At 45.2% G+C, this 20465-nt stretch overlaps 1 protein-coding gene and 1 long non-coding RNA gene across 4 annotated transcripts in view; one reads left to right on the plus strand and one right to left on the minus strand.

Annotated features, from left to right (window-relative positions):
- The window catches only part of KAZN (kazrin, periplakin interacting protein), a 1019918-nt gene that overhangs the window by 717064 nt on the left and 282389 nt on the right, over positions 1–20465 (minus strand). The gene's annotated exons all lie outside the window — the stretch shown is intronic.
- LOC138921040 (uncharacterized) overlaps positions 5516–20465 on the plus strand; it is a 37605-nt gene continuing 22655 nt past the window's right edge. Inside the window, exons 1-4 of one of the 2 annotated variants that reach the window (XR_011433207.1) lie at positions 5516–5813; positions 13574–13700; positions 16305–16376; positions 17013–18268. This is a non-coding gene — a long non-coding RNA (uncharacterized lncRNA). The remainder of the gene's footprint in view (positions 5814–13573; positions 13701–16304; positions 16377–17012; positions 18269–20465) is intronic. The other variant, XR_011433208.1, reaches the window with a different exon arrangement.

A 20465-nucleotide genomic window follows, 5' to 3' on the forward strand; every position in this document is an offset into this window, starting at 1 on the left:
GAATACCTTGCTGATTCGGGTTCTTGTTTTGTTCCATTTTCTTGATTGGCTCCAAGAAAAGTCCTAGATCCTACGCACATGAGTTTTAGAATCCTGGAGTTGTCGGTGAGCCCAACACAAAGACTTGGAAGCAAAAGAACACGTGGAAAAGGAATGCATATATAGAGCTTCGGCCTTATATTGTATTATTTGAATAAAGCATAATGATTAGAATATGATCCATGAAACTAAGTATTTTCTGCTTTTTAACAATAGACTATTATCTTGAAGGAAATTCAGACATGCTATTTCAGGTTGTAATACTGGATAAAAGCATGTCATTCGTCATTAAAATTCAGGAATGTTTATTAATTAACATCAACAAAAAAGAATGACAGGGGCCAGCCCGGTGGCGCAGCAGTTAAGTTCACACATTCCGTTTCAGTGGCCTGGGGTTCACCGGTTCGGATCCTGGGTGAGGACGTGGCACTGTTTGTGAGGCCATGCTGTGGCAGGCGTCCTGCATACAAAGTAGAGGAAGATGGGCACAGATGTTAGCTCAGGGCCAGTCGTCCTCAGCAAAAAGAGGAGATTGGCAGCAGATGTTAGCTCAGGGCTAATCTTCCTCACAAAAAAAAGAGCCGGGAAGACTGGCTCTATGTCCATCTTCCTGTCTTTTATGTGGGACGCCTGCCCCAGCATGGCTTGACAAGCAGTGCCATGTCCACACCCTGGATCCGAACCAGCGAACCCTGGGCCGCCAAAGCGGAATGTGGGCACTTAACCACTGAGATGAACGTAGGGGTGCTCTCTTTCTGTGGGTGCTGACCGTAGCCATCTCGCTTCCACTCGGGGGGTACCCACCTGAAGACAAAAGGAACGCAGAGCAAAGCAGAGAGCAGAACTGGAGAGGATCGGAGTCCGGTCCTCACTCGAACGCTGGATGCTGACATGCTGGATTCCCACCTTGACCTTCCCAGTTGTGCAAATCAATGAATTCTTTTTATGATTTAAACCACTTTGGGTTTGTTTACTATAATCGAAGAATCCAAATATCTGTCTTGATGTGCCTGCAACCATTTTTCTTCAAACCAAAAGGTCATGCCTTCAGAGCTTTCTTTTGGAAGAAGAGGAGGATATATTTGGGGTTTACAGAATAACCAAATCTCTGGGCTGAAAGGGACCTGTTCTCATTCTTTCTTGGTGCCTAGCAAACCACCCCAAAATGTAATGGTAAAAAACATCAACCGTGTAAGATGCTCGTGGGTCCTGTGGGTCAGGAGTTCAGAAAGAGAGCACGGTGGGGATGGTTTGTCTCTGCTTCATGATGTCAGCAGCCTCCACAGGCAAGATGTGAATCGTTTGAAGTTGGAACCGCATAGAGGCTTCTCTGCTCACACAGCTGGTGCCTGTGCAGCCTTGATACAAAGGCTGGGCTCTCTGGGGCTTCCAGACAGAGCCCTAGCCATGGCTTCTCCGTGTGGCCGGGTTGGGCTTCCTCACAGCATGGAGGCCCTGGGATAGCTGATTTCTCGCATGGTAGCTCACGGCTCCAAGAGCAAATAGCCCAGCGAACAAACAGAAGCTGATCTTTCACGATCTAGCCTCACACAGCATCACTTCCACCATACTTACAGGCCTGCCCAGATTCAAGGGAGGGGGCACAGACCCGTCCATGGGAAGAGTGTCAAAGAATTTGGGGCCCTGTTTGAAGAGCACCGTGCATGTGGCATTTTCTCTCGCACTTCCATGCCTTTGCACATACTTCTCGTGTCAGGTAACATTCTCCCCAATCCTACTTCGCCCAGTGTCTCCGTCTTCACCCTGCACGGCTCTGTAGTGTGTCAGCTCCTGAAGAAGCACCCCCCAGCTTCTTCTGAACCGGGCTAGGGGTCATTCTGCTCTGCATCCTCTCACCCTCTGCTGGTCTCGCCATCCTGGAATCGTTTTCATGTTCTTTGTCACTTATCTCAAATTTTGGACATCATAAGGAATACAGACCATGAATTTTATTACTATAATTTTTATTTTGGCCCCTGGCATGTAGGATATGCTAAAAGTAAATATTTAGTGAAAATGTCCAACTCCCTCACTTTGCAAATGAGAAAACACCAGCCCAGAAAAGGAAGTGCTCTGTTCAAAGTCACACGACTCATTTGTAGGAGTCCAGAACCCAGGCCCCTGTCTGGAGTTCCCAGGTTACTCCCCCTGCACCTCCATATTGTTCCAAACACAAACCCTGAGTGGTGCTCAGAGGGACCTGCATACAGTGGCCAGAACCCAGGAGCATCTGTGCCATCGGCCTCTGCCAGTGAAACCTCTGGTTTTCCAAGCCCACTAATTTGTGAGGCTTTTAGACTGGGAAGAAAACACGATAGATGGAGAGCAGCATTTTACATTTGCAGAAACAAGAACCGATTGCTAGAGTTCACGCCTAATTAGCTCATGCATTTTGTCAGCAGGCTCGGTACTTCCCGGCTGAAACGTGCCTCACCCATGAACACTACCGGTTCCCCGTACTCGTGGGCCGGGTGTTCGGCATGCCACTGTGCAGGAGGATTATCGCCAGGAAAAGACAAAAACAGAAAGGTGAGCAGTTCTGCAATGCTTTGGATGAAGCTACTGAGTGATTTTCACTTTCATGAACCTGTCACGAATGCGAAGTAAAACTTTATTGCAAAGAAATCTACATATAAAGAATCTTAACTAAATCTGGATGGTACACACTACGCACATGGTTTCATTTCGTAGGTATTGATCAGCAAGCACTTCCTAGAACACGAGATAACACATTTCTTTACCTATTGATACATCCCTTTCCTTTTTGTAAGAAAACAAATGCAATGTTTCTAATTGTAGGTCCAGAAAAAAGTAGTTCAGGAATTCCATTTCCCTCTTAGATGGTGCATTCTAACCGGATCTTATCCTTGATGCCCAAAGGGGAGAGTATTCAGCTTTTTAACAGTGTCATTGTCTCTTCCTGCAAGTTCTCCCCCAAATAGCTTATTTTTTGGCCTTAAAATTATCTCAATTTCTAACAAAAGCTCTGATCATTTCCGGCTTAATCAAAGCGGAGAATTAGCTCACCTTCTTACTATTCTAGGAACGCTAAAACAAACAAATAAATAAATATTTAAAAATCCATAACCTTTTATCTAGCTCTCTCTTCTAACAGCTGTTTTTTTAATCAAAAGTGTTCCTTGTCTACTTCCATTTCATGTGCCCTATTTTAAGAAAAAATTAAAAGTTAAAAAGTCCTGGGACCAGCCCCATGGCCAAGGGGTTAAGGTCGCGCGCTCAGCTGCGGCCGCTCAGGGTTTAGCGGGTTCGAATCCTGGGCCCAGATACGGCACGGCTCATCAGGCCCTGCTGAGGCAGCATCCCACATGCCACAACTGGAAGGACCCACAACTAAAAGTACACAACTATGTACCGGGGGGGCTTTGGGGAGAAAAAAGCAGAAAGGAAAAAAAGAAGAAGATTGGCAACAGTTGTTAGCTCGGGTGCCAGTCTTTAAAAAAAAAAAAAAGTCTGACAATAACACGTCTTGGCAAGGATGTGGACAAATCAGAAATCTGGTAATATTGCTTAGCAAAATACAAGTTGGTAAAACACACTTTGGAAAATAACTTGGCAAGAGCTAGTAAATTTTAAGATATGAATTCCTCAGGACTCAGAAATGCCACTTCTAGAGAAACTTTGTCACAGTCGCACTGGAAGGGGTGAACAACAATGCCCATAGCAGCAGCAGAAGGAGCCGGCATGCACAGCAGCAGGAGCACGTGTAAGTCAAGGGCACGAAAATGAGAGCCGATCCCTCCACCACAAGGAAAACAGGTGAACCACAGCTCGGCTTCCACGTGGAGGAAACTCACACATGTAACATTGTTTGAAAGCAGCAGATCGTGAATGCATACGTGCTGTATGATTTGATGCACACAAAGCTCAAAACCTTGCAAAACTAAAACCACGTTGTTTTGGAAGACGTACATGTTAGCTAAAACTATTTAAAAAAAAAAACAGCCAGGGACCCATTGCCGTCAAATTCAGGAGAGTGACTAGTTTGGCTGGGGGAGAAAGGAGAATGCAATTGGCGTATTGGAGATGTCCCCTTCCTTAAGCTGGGGATGTGGGCACAGGGGGTTGTTTTCTTTTATTCTTTATACCTTTCATAAGTTTCATATTTTATGTGTATATTATATTTGATAATTTCTAAAACGAAAAAATAAAAAAGATTATATGGAAAAATCCTTAAAAATGTGTAACATTTATGACAATATATCTTTCATATATTAAGAGCTCTTAAAGATTAATAAGAAAAGGCCAATAGTTCAAATAATACATGAGCAAAGCCATGAAATGGCAAATAATAAGAACAGAAAAATACTATGTTTTAACCCATCAGATTAGCAAAGCATTAAAATTGAAATACTATCTAAAATCGGAACGGGGGGAGGTGAGAGGCAGGCGCACAGCTGGTGGGAACGAGCTTGGTACGCTTTTTCTTCCAGGCGATTTGGCAACATGGATCAAAAGCCTTCAACTATTTATAGACTTCTACCCAACATTTCTATTTCTAGGACTCCATCTCAAAGAAATACTGAGGGATGGAAGTTCAAGAACGTTCACTGTATGATTGTTTATCATGATGAAAAATGTGGAACTGCTCAAGTGTTTAATTCAAGACTGGCTAGATAAATTATGGTACATCCATGCAAGAGAATAATATGAACACATCAAAATCATGACATAGCTCCATATTTATTGATATGGAAAGAAGCAGATGACGTATTAAGAGCACAGTAATAGAACAGAATACATGAACACGAAACCACTCTGTTGCAGAAAAGTGTGTGTACACATGTGTGTGCTTGTGTGTTCGTGTATGTGTGTGCACACACTACCAACATGATCCCTGCGTCCACCCTCTTGCTCTTGTCTTCCTGAAGCCCATTCTCAACACAACAGCCAGAATGGACCTTTTACAACACAAGCCAGATTGTGTCACTCCTCTGTTCAAAATGCTCCAACTGCCCCCACCTCCCTCAGAATAAAAGTCAGATTTTATTTTGGCCTCACGTGATCTGCACTCACCCTCTGCTTCCCCTGTTTATCTGACATCCCCACTTGTTCACCCTGCTCCAGCCAGTCTGGCTTCTCCATTTTCTATCAATCTCCTCACACATACTCCTGCCTCAGGGCCTTTGCACGTGTTCTTCTCTCTGCCTAGAATGCTCTTCCTCCCAAAACCACCTTCTCAATGAGACCCTCCCAGACCCCTTGCTTAAATCAGCGACCCGCCCCCCCAGCACTCCCCACCTCCTTCCCAGCTTTCACATCCCCACACTTCCCGCCCTCTCTAATCCCACAGACCTGTATTCATGTTGTTTATGTCTGTCACCTCTCATTAGACTATCAGCTTCAGGGCAGGATTTTTGGTCTTTTTTGTTCCCTGTTGTATTTCCAGAACCTAGAATAGTGCTTGGCACACAGTAAGCCTTCAGTAAATAGGGCATGAATAAATTACTGAATAAATGGACAAACGAAGACGCCAACTTCCGAGAGTGACACATATACCGAAGTAAGGAAACAGAGGAATGGGTTGGGGGCTCTGTGGGGCGAGGTGGGCAGGTGACTCCTCTGGCAAAGTGACCCTTAAGAAAGAACTAGATGAGAAGGAGCCGGGCACTCAAAGACCCGGAGGAAAACTGTTGCAGGCTGATGGAGCGGAAAGCACAGGGTCTGGAGGCCGGAGCACCCAGAAGGGTTCCAGCAGCTGAAAGAAGGATGTGCCCCAAGGGGTCGTCTTGTTTCCTACAGCGGCCACACTGCAGGTAATTTTTAATGATTGTTTTTCTCCATTTGTTGTTTCTATTATTTGAACAATGAACGTGGACTGACTGCAGAATCGGGAGGCTCGGGTCTACACATCTATCACGGACGGCGTCCTGGGTCCTGGTTTTCCTGGGCCCCGTGGAGCTATGTGGTTTGTGACCACGGGTGACCTACGTCCGCCCACTGCAAGATGAGCCCGTGGGGCTCCGCACCCCAGCTAGTTTGAAACCTGCATAATTACACGTTTCTCCCGTTCTCTCCAGAGTGACATTAGACACGCCTTCCCCTTCTCCATCTGAAACTGACACGAAGGTAAACAAGGTTGCCCCTAGCAACAGCCCGGACAATCCTTTACAAACTGCTTCACAGAGCCGGCAAATTCTTTCATTTGTTTGTTTGTTTGCTTGTTTTTATTGTGGGAAGGACGCTTTCCGTGGGATCTACCCTCTTCACAAATTTCTGAGTGCACAGTGCAGGAGTGTTCGCTACACACAGATTCCTCTCCCGGCTTCAGCCCGATGGCTCCTCGTGTGAAGGAGTCCATTAAACCCAAACCCAGTGTAGCTGCTCTTATGGTCTAAATGAGGGAGCATCATTTTTGGTGGATGTTACAATAAATCTCTCCGTTCTCTCCTCCTCCTCCTCCCAGAGCCTGGGGGAAAGATAAATGCAGGGAAATTTACTTTGTCCCCGTGGGGAAGGGCAGGGCCCGCCCAGAACCCCGTAGGTGAGCAGAGCGCCTTAATGATGCTTCAAGCGTGTGCAGGTGCTGAGAGGAGAGAGGCGAGTCTGCGCTCAAAGATGGGTGAAAGGCGCCGAGTTTCTGGGAGAGCCCAAGAGGAGAAATGACTTCAAACAAAAGAGAACCAAACAGAAAACAGAAACGCAGGATGTGCTTATAGTGGCGGGGGGCGGGGGTGATTTGAGTGAGGCCCACGGGTGTGTTGACTGAAGGACTTTTGACCATCTGATGTCCAATTTGGGTTGTTAACCAGACGCCGTTGTCATCTAATTTCCATTGTCACTTTCAACTCATCACAAAATAGACGCAGATGCCTTGTATGCAGTGGTCCTGGGTTTTGTTTTGTTCCTTTGTTTGTGAGGTTGGTTTGTGTGTTTGTTTTGGGAGATCAAGAGAAAGGGCCTGTGTTCTACACTGGGCAGCTCTGGTACGGAAAGTCTGTGTGATGCTGAGATGCCAAAGGAGGCCAGCTCTGGGAATCAGAGACAGTGGAGGCTGGGAAAATGTGAACCAGCCACAGGTCAAAGTTCAAGACAGCCTTGTGCCTCAGCTGTACCTGGTCTGCATTTAGACACAGACTTATGGGTTGATATTTTGTTTTCCTTCTTAGCTCTAATCACCCCAGAAATAGTATACTTTAATTTCTAGTCTTCCTTTCCCTCGTCCCCCCACCCAAATACAAGCCCCACGAGAGAAGGAACTTAGTTTAGGCTATTTTGTTCACTGCGATAGTCCCAGCCTGCAGGGAGTGGGCCCTCAGGAAATATTTATTTGAATAAATATATAATTTTTTTCAGGGTTTCTTTTCTTTCCCCCCTTGAGAAATGGTGACCACACATGCTGAAGGTAATTCTCATGGAAGTTCTTTTTCCATTGGCTGGGACCCCCCACAAGAACACTTCAGATAACGTCTCTGAGTTCACCCTCCTGCTTCCTACAGGGGTTTTCACGTTTTTTCCGTTTGTTAACCATTTTTCACAACTGGCAGCTACAAACTGAGGTATTATCTATGTATCTGTTTAATTCTCCTCTTGGTTGGACTGTTTACAATCTTTGGATTCATTTCCTTCTGTACTATTTAAAATAAATTTTAAATGTAGGAGTATGACATATCTTCAGGGAGAATCTGAGTTTTTTGGCCAAAGGAAAACGTGGCCTCAGGCAGCACTTTCTGGAAAGCATCATTAAGATGATACTTCATGCAGCAACAGGTCAGAAAATAGGGCCGAGTCAAATTAGGCAGATGATTTGTGCACACGGTTCCGTGACTTCCTTGCAGCTGCTTTATGTAAGAACCCCAAACGTTATCTCCACGTAAGGAGGTCTGGCATCCCTGGGAGGCAGGGAGGATAGGAAGAGATGACTAACAAAAGCAAGCATTATACCACACTTTCAAAACGTTGGATGACTTTTAAAAGATAGGTATGGTGGAAAGCAAGCTCTTCTATTTTCTGACTCTTGCCAGGAATTCAAAGTTTCTCCCCAAGTCTACTTCAATCCTTTCCTCCCTCTAGCCATTTGTGGTTGTGATCATGTCCCTCTCTGAGCCTCTCTTTCCTCATCTGTAAAATGAGAAGAATAGCAATACCCCTTCCCCAGGCATGGGAAGGATTCGGTGCTCGAGGAGCTGAAGCACGGGAAGGGGGCGGCACACTGGCCGGCTCACGGGAGATATGCAGAATTAGTTGGTGAAGGAATGAGTGCTAACTCCCTTTATTAGCAACTTGGATTGTTACTCTTCTAAACCTGCTGTCTTCCAAATAGGATGTGCATTTAAGAGCTGCCTTCAGTGCCATCATCCAAAGGTACAACATGGGCTTTTCAGGACCAGCTGAAGATGGTGGAGGAGGGTAAGGGCGGCCGGGGCTTCCAGGGCCCTTGAAGCCAGCGGATGGGGAGGCCACCTAAGTGCTTTCTTTAAAAACAGCTTTATTGAGGTATAACTGATGTACACAGAACTGCACAGATTTAATGTGTACAATTTGATGAGTTTGGACATATGCAAACACCCGTGATGTCATCACCACAGTCAAGGTCAGAGACAGAACCAAAGCCTCCCAGCGTTTCCTGTGTCCCTTTGGTTTTTTCGTTTTGTTTTGTTTTTCATGGTAAGAACACTTAACATGAGATCTACCCTCTTAAATTTTGACGTGCGCAATACCATGTTGTTAACTCTGGGCGCCATGTTGTTCAGCAGACCTCTAGAACTCACGTTGCATAACTGAAACGTTATACCCGTTGGACAAAACTCCCCATTTGCCCCTCTCCCCAGCCCCTGGCAGCCACTGTTGTATTCTCTGCTTCTACAGGTTTGACTATTTTAGATACTTCATATGAGTGAAATCATGCAGGATTGTCCTTCTAGGATTGGCTTACTTCACTTAGCATAATGTCCAGGTTCATTCATGGAGTCTCAAACAGCAGGATTTTCTTCTTTTTTAGGGCTGAATAATATTCCATTGTGTGTGTATACATCACATTTTCCTTACCCACTCATCCATCCATGGGCACTTGGGTTGCTCCTGTATCTCGGCCCTTGTGAATGATGCTGCAGTGAACGTGGGGTGCAGATGTCTCTTTGAGATCCTGATTTCAATTCTTTTGGACATATACCAGAAGGGAATTGCTGGGTCCTATGGTGTTCACACCTTTGAAGGGGCAGCAGAGCTGTGTAGTAGAGGCCCGAGTGTGGAAGGAACCAGAGACCTTGGTTCTAGCCCTGTTCCTTCACTTTCTAGACATGTGACCTGTCTGGGCACCGCTTTCTGGACCTGCCAAATGAGGGGGACAACAAGGCCACTCGGCCTGAGGTTGCTGGGGCAGTGAACAAGACGAGAAAGGTGTGGTGGGACCCAGTGCAATGTCCTTTGTATCCTCCTTCACTTAGCCAGGACTTGGGCTAAGCATCTGACATCTATGATTTCACTTAACTTACGCACCCACCTCATGAGGGGGTATCAATGTCATCCCCACTTTCTAGATGAAACAGTGAAGGCCCAGAGAAGTTTCAACAATGAAAAAGCTTGCTGTACATCACCCCTTCACCTCCTTGGTCATTGTAGAGTGGGCAGGCGAACTCAGGAAGTGTGAACCCGTGGTACCCCACCCCCTCCCCCATCCAGAAACGGAGTATTCCTGAATCCTGCAAAGCTGGCTCCAATAAAAGGAGATTCCATAACCTCTGGTATAGGTGTGGATAAAAAGAGATGGCACAGTTTGGCCCAGAAGGAGTTTCGAGATCTCAGATGTAGACAATAGGCCCAAATGATGTGGACCTCCACATCACAGAATGACAGCCTTACAGGGTGGCCAAGTGTCTGGATGTTGATGAAACAGGTCCTTGCAGCAGCAGTAGGGATCTCGGGGAGCTGCTGAAGCCCTGTTACTCCTCGGGCCCGGCAGATGTCTCATCCTGGGCAGACTGTCATCACCCCTTCCTGCATACCCACGAGGGGCAGAAAGAGAAATGGAGCAGGGCCACCTGGCAGCAGTGGAGGGTGGGGCCAAAATCCCACAGTGGCCTGCCTCTGTCCTGTGCATCCTGTGGGGACTGCATCTGCCTGGGGGATGGTGCCTTGTTTGTGCCCACAGAGCAGCATGGGCACCCCTGACTAACCACACAGAGGCGTCCCAAGGGCGTGGGAGGTCCCAAGCATCAGGGAGCTGTGCTGGTCCAGAAGTTTCCGCTGTCTTTCCAGTCCTCATTGCCTTTTTGTGCTGATATAATTTGTGCATGGAGATGGCTAGGATCTGTGCCTTTTGTCCCTGCTCTCCTTCGACACAGGTTCAGGGTCTCAGAGCCGAAGCCTGGGCTCTGAATGCTGGGCCATACTGCCTGTCTGTGGGACTGAGTCTCATGGGGTGAGGCTCAGAGACAAAGGACGGCAAGCTGACAATCATGGCCACTGGCCCAAATCTCCATCAGTCTCATCTCCAGTAGACATACGATTCAGTCTCAGCCTAAGCACTGTTGACATTTGGGTCCAGAGCCTTCCTTGCTGGGGGAGGGGTTGCTGTCTGGTGCATTGTACCAGGTTTAGCTGCATCCCCAGCCTCTACTCACTAGACACCAGTAACCCCCCCCACCACCCATTTTTGGTTGGCTGTGACAACCAAAATGCCTCTAGGCAAAGGTCCCCTGCGGGCAAAATCACCCTCATTTGGTCTAAAGAACCCCAACTTACGGTTGTAATCCACTGCCACGAAAGAAAAAGTCAACATAAACTCTTTAGTTTCCTTTTTGAATTTCAGATTCCCTAGTTTTGTGTGCTCAGAGAGTTGGCAGTAACAATACAAAGAAAATGACACCTTGTGAACCAGCCTCCCAGAAGGCTTTTGGGGTGACGGCATGGAAAACCAAAATGATTTAAAATTGCTATTTTGCTGAAGACTAGAGTCCAGGTGTCATCTTTGAATGTCCTTGTCCCTTAAAGCAGATGATCGGTTGCTATGTCGAAGTAAAAACAACAGCATGATTTACTGAAAATAAGGAGCGTTTTTGCCTTAGTTAAATTTTTTTTTGATCGGAGAGCACACAGTTCAGCAATTGAGTGCCAGGAAGAGAGAGAGAACCATTAATCTGAAATTCCAAGAGAATCTATGAAATCCCAGCCAAAGATTTCATCCAACCCAAAAGTAATCAAAATCTTGAAGTCCTCAGCTTTGTGGGTGCTCACAGAAGTGACAGCCTCGAGAGCTCGTTTGCCGTTCAAAAGAAAATGGTCAGCCTTGATTAGGCATTGTTCCCCTTCCCGGCGGCGTGACAAACCAAGAGCTGTGTTTGTACTGGTCATTCAGACGCAAACACTCTAAAAATAATGCCGTGGCCCTCCTGAAGTTAGAAGGGTCCAGATCCTCCATCCTTTCCCCATCAGGACTGCAGTACCCCAACGGGGCAGCCCGTTGGGTATGAAATACGACTGCTGTGCTTGGCCGGGCACCCTCTGCGGGCCAGCTGTAGTGCTTTAGCAAATGAGAAACATCCAGAGGGACGTCTGGCCTCTCGCCGGCTCCAGCCGTAGGGGCTCAGCAGAGCTAAATTTAGCTGAACGATTGTTCATCTCAGAAGTGTGTTGTTGCTTGTTTGTTAGCATGTCGGTGTGTGATGGCCAGGCCTAATGATACGCAGTTTTGAATTTAATCCGCCCAAATCAGTCCCAAATGGCTCCTGTCAGCTCATTTCAGTTGGCTTGATACTGAGGCTGGAAGATAATCTACTCGCTGTGAAGAAGGACAGTCTGTCACTCCCATCTGGTAAGGATACCCAGACGGTGGGTCCCCTGTGCTCCGTTCCCCTTGAAGTTGGCTCCATCACCCCACCCCTTTCCGCTTTCCGTGGTACGAGCCCTGCCACCAATCGCAGCAGCAAAAAAAATAACCACCGGCAGAAAAACGTCCGCAGTGTGTCCCTCACTGAGTCGAACGCTTTGATTACATTATCTCATTTAATCCTCAAAATGACCCTAGAAGGCAGGTTCCATATTGATCGTGGTGATGGCTGCACGACTCTGTGAATAGACTGAACACCGCTGAATTGTGCTCTTTAAATGGGTGCATCATCTGGTATGTGAGTTACATCTCAATAAAGCTGTTAAAAATACGATTTAAAAAAATTCGGAGGCTGCTAAAGAGAGAAAGGGATGGTCTTAACTTCGCATGTTAGAAAAGAAGGCAGGCTGAACATTAATGAGCTCAGTGTCTGACTTTATAAGTTGGATAAAGAATTGTTTGAGACACAATTTATTCCCATAGCCGAGGGTCACACAGCTTGTGTGTGGAACAGCCAGATTCCCACCCAGATTTCTCTGGCCTCGTCACTGATGCTCTTACAGGCCCTGAACCACTCGTGGTCCCCCACGATTCCGGCTTCATCCGTCATGAACTCCCAGAATGGTGGTACGGAGCGTGGGATGTCGTATTCATCTGCACATCCCCACGGCCTCACACTTAGTAGGTATTTAATAAATGATCGTTGAATGGATCATCTGCTTGAATTATTTTATTATATTGATGACGCCAATCCAGTCCCTAGTCATTTGCTCAGGCACTCTCCTGGGTGATTTATATTGCCTTATAACAGAGTATCCTCGGTCACTGCCAGGGACAGGGCATCGTTAAATTAAAGATGTTCAGAGAAAAGTTTCTGCAAACTGCTCTCTCCAAATGGATTTGGAAATGAAAGAGGCTGAAGATTGGCGAATACCTGAAATCACTTTCAGGAACTAGGAAATGATTTAAAGCAAAAGGTCAGGGCTCTTTGCAATTAGTTTCCTAAGCAGTTGGTACTCAGGCGCTCTCTGGGCCTTGCTCGCTCCTCAGCCATTAACCACCATGTTCACGGCACTGGCCCTTCAGTGCAGAACACTCCAGAGACGCATCGACATTTTCCTCCTCCACGTTTCTTCTCTACCGACCCCAGTTTTCACTTTAGGAAAAAGACCAACTCCTTAAGATCAGCAAGTGAGATGCTAAAGGTCTCCCACTCCCTTCAAACATGTTCACATCCCTCCCCGCTGAAAGTGAGAGTAAGAAAAGGTTCCCATCCAGAACTTGCTCGGTGAGGAAAACATTGCAAAATGGAAAAAGATATTTTCTGACAACCTCTGGTGTTTTTATTTATTTTGATATAATCACTCCAACTTTCTTTTATTTTTTTGCGAGGAAGATTGGCCCTGAGCTAACATCTGCTGCCAATCTTTCCTCTTTTATTATTTTTTTTCCCCAAAGCTCCAGTACATGGTTGTATATGCTGGGTATAAGTCATTCTAGTTCTTCTATGTGGGACACTGCCACTGCACAGCTTGATGAGCAGTTTGTAGGTCTGCAACCAGAATCCCAACTGGTGAACCCTGGACCACTGAAGTGGAGCATGTGAACTTAACCACTCGTCTGTGGGGCTGGCTCCTGGTGTTTTTAATTCAGACATTTTCCCCTATAGGTTATTTTATTATTGTTTTTTGGGGGGAAGATTAGCCCTGAGCTAACATCTGTGCCCATCTTCCTTTATTTTATATGTAGGACACTGGCCACAGCATGGCTTGATGAGCAGTGTGTAGGTCCACACCCCGGATCTGAACTGGTGAACCCCAGGCCGCCGAAGTGGAGTGCATGAACTTAATTGCTGCACCACCAGGCCAGCCCCTAGGTCAGTTTAGTTTTGTTGTTTATATGTGATTGCTTCTTTTGTTTCCTTCACATTATTTCAATGAAACTTTCTTGTGTTAATATTTACTCATCATAAAATATGACAGTGGGTAGGACTAGCCCCAAATAGAGGAACCTTTGATGACACGTACCTGAATGGGTGCTGGATGAGGCTAAACAGGTATTTCTCTGGTCTGTTTTCGTCCCATGCGTGAAGTAACCTACACTTGGGGGAATGTCCTGAGGGCAGCCGTGCCCTTGCCGGGAGGGGAGAGTATCTCTTCTCAGTCGTCTTGGGAGGGGAGAGTATCTCTTCTCAGTAGTCTTTTGATGAGACCAATACCAGTGCAGAGCGGGAAGGCGTGGGTGGCAGACCTTGCACTGGGAAGAGAAGGGAAATCCTCCGTTCTCTCTTGGGGTCTGGGCATTCGTTGGGTCTTTGCTCCCAGTTGCAGGAAGTCCCAGAGGCTTCAGAGAGTCCTGCAGGTTCTCCACCCCTCTTCCCCCAGATAAAACCACATCAGCCAGGAGCTGGAGCCGAAAAGCACTCGGATTGGTCTGGCCCAGGGCAGGAGGGGCAAATTATCATCTGTCTAGGGCTTTTTCCTCATTTCCCTTATGAAATTATCTTTAAAAAGTGGGAATTTTCTCTCCACTTGTTATGGGCTGAATTGTGCACCCCTCAAAATTCGTATGTTGAAGTCTTAACCCCCAGTACCTCAGAAGGTGACTGTTTGGAGAAAAGGCCTTTAAAGAGGTGATTAAGGTAACTGGAGGCCATTAGGGTGGCCCTGATCCAACATGACTGCTGGCCTTATGAGAAGAGGAGATGAGGACACAGCCACGCACAGAAGGAAGACCATGTGAAGACACGGGGAGGAGACAGCCATCCACAGGCCAAGGAGAGAGGTCCAGAGGAAACCAGCCCTGCCCACACCTCGATCTGGGACCTGCAGCCTCCAGAACTGTGAGGCAAGACATTTCTGTCGTTTAAGCCCCCCTGTCTGAGGTGCTCCGTGACGGTGGCCCCAGCAGACTAACACACCACCGTATCCTGGGAAATGAAAGGGGAGGTTCTGTGTTATTTTTTAGGACAATATTACATAGACATCTTTTCTCCCAAGCATGGAATAGTGATGACAGCAGAGGTGTGCCCATTCAAGAGACAGTCTCAGGCAGCGTGGCGAGAAACCCGAGAAGCTGTCCTGAGTCCACGTGAGGCAGTGGAGAGATGCTCAGAAAGAGACGAGGTCGTTGTAAAGGGGAAGGGGCCTGGATCCAGCTTTAAAGCCAGAAAGCACTCTTGTCATTTGAGTAAACGATCGTTTAAGTGGATGCCTAAGAGCCCACATGGTGGCCACATCATTGTCTTCCTTCACTTGTGGTTGACATCTACATGGCTTCCAGTTTGTCACTCTTAGAAAAAATGTCACTATTTCATCTTTGCGCATAAAAGCTTTTGTATTTTTTAAGTAGAAGTGATAAAGAAATAACAATAAATAAATATTATGTACTTAAAAAGAAAAAATAATAAAAATTTAAAAATCTTTAACTAAAGAACACTTTATTGAGATACAATTCACGTACTATAAAATTCACCCTGTTAAAATGCACAATTCAGAGGTTTTTAGTATTTTCATAGAGTTGTACAACCATCGTCACTACAAGATTTTAGAACATTTTTATCATTTTTTACCAAAAAAAACCCCTTACACATTAGCAGGAACTCCCCATACACCCCTCCTCCATCCCCTGGCAGCCGCTAATCTACTTTCTGTCCCTACGGATTTGCCTATCCTGGGCATTTCATATGAATGGAATCATACAATATGTGGCCTTTTGTGGCTGGCTTCTTCTACTTAGCACAATGTTTTCAAGGTTCGTCCATGTAATAGGACCTCATTCCTTTTTATGATCAAGTAACATTCCATTGTATAGATATTACCACACATTATTTATCCGTTCATGAACCGATGGAAACAGTTGTGTGTTTCCACTTTTGGACTATTATGAATAATGCTGCTATGAACATTGGTACACAAGTTTTGGTGTGGAAATATGTTCTCAATTCTCTTCGCTGTACACCTGCAAGCGGAATTGCTGGTTTACATGGTAACAAGACATTCAACATTTTGAGGAACTGCTCAGCTATTTTCCAAAGTGGCTGCACCACTTTATAATCCCACCAGCGCTGGCGCTTCTTCCATTTTGAGAATTCCTCCGACGTGATAGAATTCCAGAGGGGGACTCCAAGAGTGTGGGGTATGCACATTTTAAAGCCTCTTGATACTTATTGCCACACTGCTTTGCTGCAAGGTAGCCTAAGCGATTTTTTAATTGTTTTCTTTTGGCTTCATTAACTCACATCCATCTCCTTCCAAGTCTGGCACTAATTTCTTTTGGTCCAGGGAGGTTTATCCCAACTTGCCTTTTACTCTGCTCTCCATGCACCACCCACGTGGACCATCACCCCCACACCCTGCTCAGATCTTCAAGCTGTTTGTAAATTACTGGGGAATTTTCTCAAGCGCTCTTCACCTGGGTGTGCTTTCCAAGCTCCTGAGGGTCAGGTACCGTGTCTTTGATTTATTTTCTACTTTGGCAGAGCAAGCAAGGAAAGGCTCCGCATATAAAGGACCCGCAGTGAAGGCTTTCTGACCTCTAATTTTAAAAGCAGGTAAGTTGGGCAACCGGTCCTGCATTTATGTTAATAAGAATGCTGCCCATCAGGACTGGGAGTCCCGCCTCCGGGTCTCTATCGCATTGCAGGACCTTTGAAGGCATGGAATCAGCCTGCTATGGCTTTGCAATCGCACCAATCATTTAAGCAGAGTGAGGAAGAATCCTGTAGTAAACAACTACCATGTGCCAGGCACTTTTGTGATATGCTTTTTAATTTACTTTATTTAATCTTCAAAAGAGTCAATGCACAATTTAGCAACCAAGTGCTGTTGTTATCTCACAAGTGAGAACACTGAGACCCTGACAAGCAGAAAGTCTTACAGAACGCTGGTGTGACCACACACCTGGATCTCATTTCACTATTTCATGCCGCTTCCTAGGTACACATAGCCCTCCAAAATCTAGCAATGCTGTTAAAATTATAGGAAAAAAACAAATATCCCAAATATGAAAGAAGCTTCATTCTTTTCCCTTTATCTTTTATAAAAGTTCTTTACCCTAAAAATGGAGATCACATTTACATGTGATATCATCGTCTTGTTAACTAGCTTTTTCTTTGCAATTGATATGAATCTTGAGAAATTAGTATATTGAATTGTTTTTTATTTTAAAATACCCATTGTTTTCCTAGAATTTTAATCAAAGAGAAAAACATCAAGCAACAACAATGAAGAACATCTGGCAGAAGCACACGAGAGTCAAGGATGCCCTGCAGCATCTCTAAGCCAGAGAGAAATGCTTTAGATCATGCAGCGAAGAGACCATTGTATCCCGGCCCTGTATCAACTGGGATAAGGTGCTATGTAGCACCCAACTCAAAGAGAATGCCAGAATGTCAGAATATCAGAAGTGCAAGGGATGTGCTGGCCTCTAGGGGGAGCTCAAGACTTCCAATCCAGGTCCCTAGAACCCAGAACGTCGGGTGGAGTAAGCTCTTTGTGTCCTTGGTACCAGATACTAGCAACAGGGGATGGAGCTTCCATGTGATTTGGCAAGAGGCTCAAACCTAAGGATCTATAGGAAGGAGGAAACAATCCACCAACTATTTTCAATATTTCAAAAAGTTTAATAGAAATGTTATATCCCCATCCCCCCATAGACACATGTGACACACATATGCTTACAGCCACCAAACTACCCAAAACTTCAAGTCTCGTTGCTTTTGACCTTAATAAGAGACACCCGGTGTGTCAGCACCAATCGTCTACTACTGACAAGAGGCTGTGACAAAGACACTCATTTCCTCTCCCTCCTGGGTGCCCGGCCAGACTACGGTTCCCAGTGCCCCTTGCAGTTAGATGTGCCGGTGAACCCAAGTTCTACCAGTGGAGTGTGAGTGGAAGTGATATGTGCCACTCCCATGCCTGGCCCATCTAAGCCCCCCAGAAGACATCCTCCAGACCCTTCCCCTCAGCCAGCAGCCATGGTCTGAGTATTGACGACTGCAGGGTCACAAGGCAGGAGGAGCTGCATCCCCGAGTTACCTCTTGGAGGAAAGCTGCTTGATGCTCAGGAGCACCTGTTCAGACTTTACGTGCATGAGAAAGAAATTCTTGCCATGCTAAGCCAGTGAGATTTGGAGGATTATCTATTATAGTTACTAGTATTAACCTAACTCACCAGATGTAATTAAATGGCTGTTGATAAAGAAGTTTCTGAGTCAAGACTGGTGCCCTGGACACGGGCAAGCAGCACTATAACCAGGTGATGTGTGAGAATTCCTGGAGTTTAAGTTCTTCGTCTCACAGATGGATCAGCTGAGGACTCTAGTAATTTGTGAGACAGCAGAGTGGGGACCCGGACCCAGGCGTTTTGATTCTGCCTCAGGTTCTTTCTAATCTACCACTTTTCACGTATTACAGCCACGTGGACAGTTGTGAGCCGGAGGTGAGTATTAAACAGCCAAGAATTTGGGTCATGCTGGCAAAAAAACTCAGAGAGAGGCCCTCTTCTTTGTCCATTTTGTTAATTACAAGGGGAAATAGCACCTTCTCAGAGTTTCTATTGTGTACAAACCAGCAATTCAGGGCTCATTTGATTGCATTTGCATTTCAGGAGAGAGAAAAAAATCATTCGACAACAGACATCTCATTGGCTTTGATTCATATGCTTTTTAATTACCATGATCTCTTTTTCCTACTAGTAAAAATCAGGTAAGAAATGAGCTGCAGTGGATATAGAGTAATAATAAGAGTAGCTTTTAGCATTTATTGAGCACTTACTTTATACTGGACATTGTGCCAAATACTTCAAATGCATTCTCAGATGGATCCACAGAAAGGGACTCATAAGTGGGAACTATTATTACACGCATTTTACTGATGACAAAACTGAGGTTCCAAGGATGACTAACTCGGCTGAGGTTACGCATTGTGCGTCTTTGAGACCACAATCGGTGATCTAGCACTAAGCTAGACTGCCGTGTGACTATATAAAAATGCAAATGCCATGTTTGCTAGGACCTCAAGAGGTCAGGAATCATTTTTACAACTTTTGTACTGGAAAAATAGGGCCACCCAGGAGCCGATAGACAATTCAGAAACTTACAAATTCGGTGTCTTAGAATCACCTTCCATGGCACAGTTTATAATCTTATAAGAGTCTCATGTGGAAATAGAACTTTCCAGTAAAAAGCTTGGTTTTATCCAGTCAGTAGGGTCTCTCAGATTTCTCGTTAGAATGAAGTGTGAATTCTGAGAAGCTGTTTAAGAACGTGAAACACCGCACGCAGGCACTGGGGTTGGACGCGGGTTCAAGGCCTCCCTCTGCCAAGAACAAGCGGTGGGCTTAAACTTTCTAAGCCACGTTTTTTCCATCTGCAAATAAAAAAGGTGAGGGGGGATAATAATACTGACCTCGTAAGAGTGTTATGAGGGTTAAATAAAATAATAAAAGAAAATACTACTGCTAAAGCTCTTAGCTCACAGCTTGCCTGGCTCCTTAGATGATGCCCCATAAATGGTAGGTTTATTTCAAGTGTTATTAGTTTCTTGTAAAAGGCAACTTTCCAAGTAATCCTAGAAGTTTGATTCAACTCAGACCAAACTCTGATTATATTCACCGTTGGGTTCGTTTGTCTTTTTTGCACAAAATCTCTAGAACTGCTTGTCAATGGGTCAATATGGTAGCCACTCACCATATAAAGCTATTTCAATTTCAATTAATTAAAATTAAAAAGTCAGTTCTTTGGTCACATTAGCCACGTCTCCAATACTCAATAGCTACATGAGGTTAGTGGCTACTAGATTGGACAACACAGATGTGGAATATTTCCACCATAGCAGAAAGTTCTGTTGGACATCATGGATCTAGAGGAAGAATAGTGTAGGAGAGTACTGAGAAAACCCACTCTCTTGCACAGGGCAGTTTGCAGACAGCTCTGAGGGAGGAAAGTTGATAAACCAGATGAGCTAAAGGGGTCCTTCCGCATCCGTAAGAATCCGATGCTCCTTGGAGCGATACTCAACTTCTCAGAACATCCTCCTGTGTGGATATTTCTTAAGTAATGACAGTAGGTTCCCCAGGGCAGGAAACCTCAGAAACTAAGGTTGGCATCTTTACAAGTATTTGTCTCGTCTCTGGGTCTTGGGCCCTGAAAAGGTCCAAATGACTATGACATATGGCTAAGGACACCATTAGAGACCCTTGTATGAATCAGATGTTCATATATGCTGTGGAAATACTATTCAAGGAAAATGTTAAGCATTAGAGACATGGTTTGCCATAGAATTAATGGCCCAAAAGAAACAGGAGTATGAATTTTCTTTACATCTGTCCATCTTTTGCATTTCCTCCCACCAATATGACCACATTTTTATATAAAATATATTATACAGGCATAAAATATGTTGTATTCAGGCTTTTTTTTTAATTCAGAGAATACCATCTCAATAACAGTTCTTTCTAAAAATGTTGTTATATTTCCAAGAAGCACTCAAAGGCTTTTATAAACACTCTTTTATAAAACAGATATGCAATGTTAAAGCAGGATATGTTATGTGCCAAAAATGATTTATATTACAAATTTATTTTGTTTTTTTATAAAAGCTAAGAAGGGAGAAATCCAGTTGGCTGCAATTGAATT

This window comes from Equus caballus, chromosome 2 (genome assembly GCF_041296265.1).
Source record: "Equus caballus isolate H_3958 breed thoroughbred chromosome 2, TB-T2T, whole genome shotgun sequence".
Classification (NCBI taxonomy): Eukaryota; Metazoa; Chordata; class Mammalia; order Perissodactyla; family Equidae; genus Equus; species Equus caballus.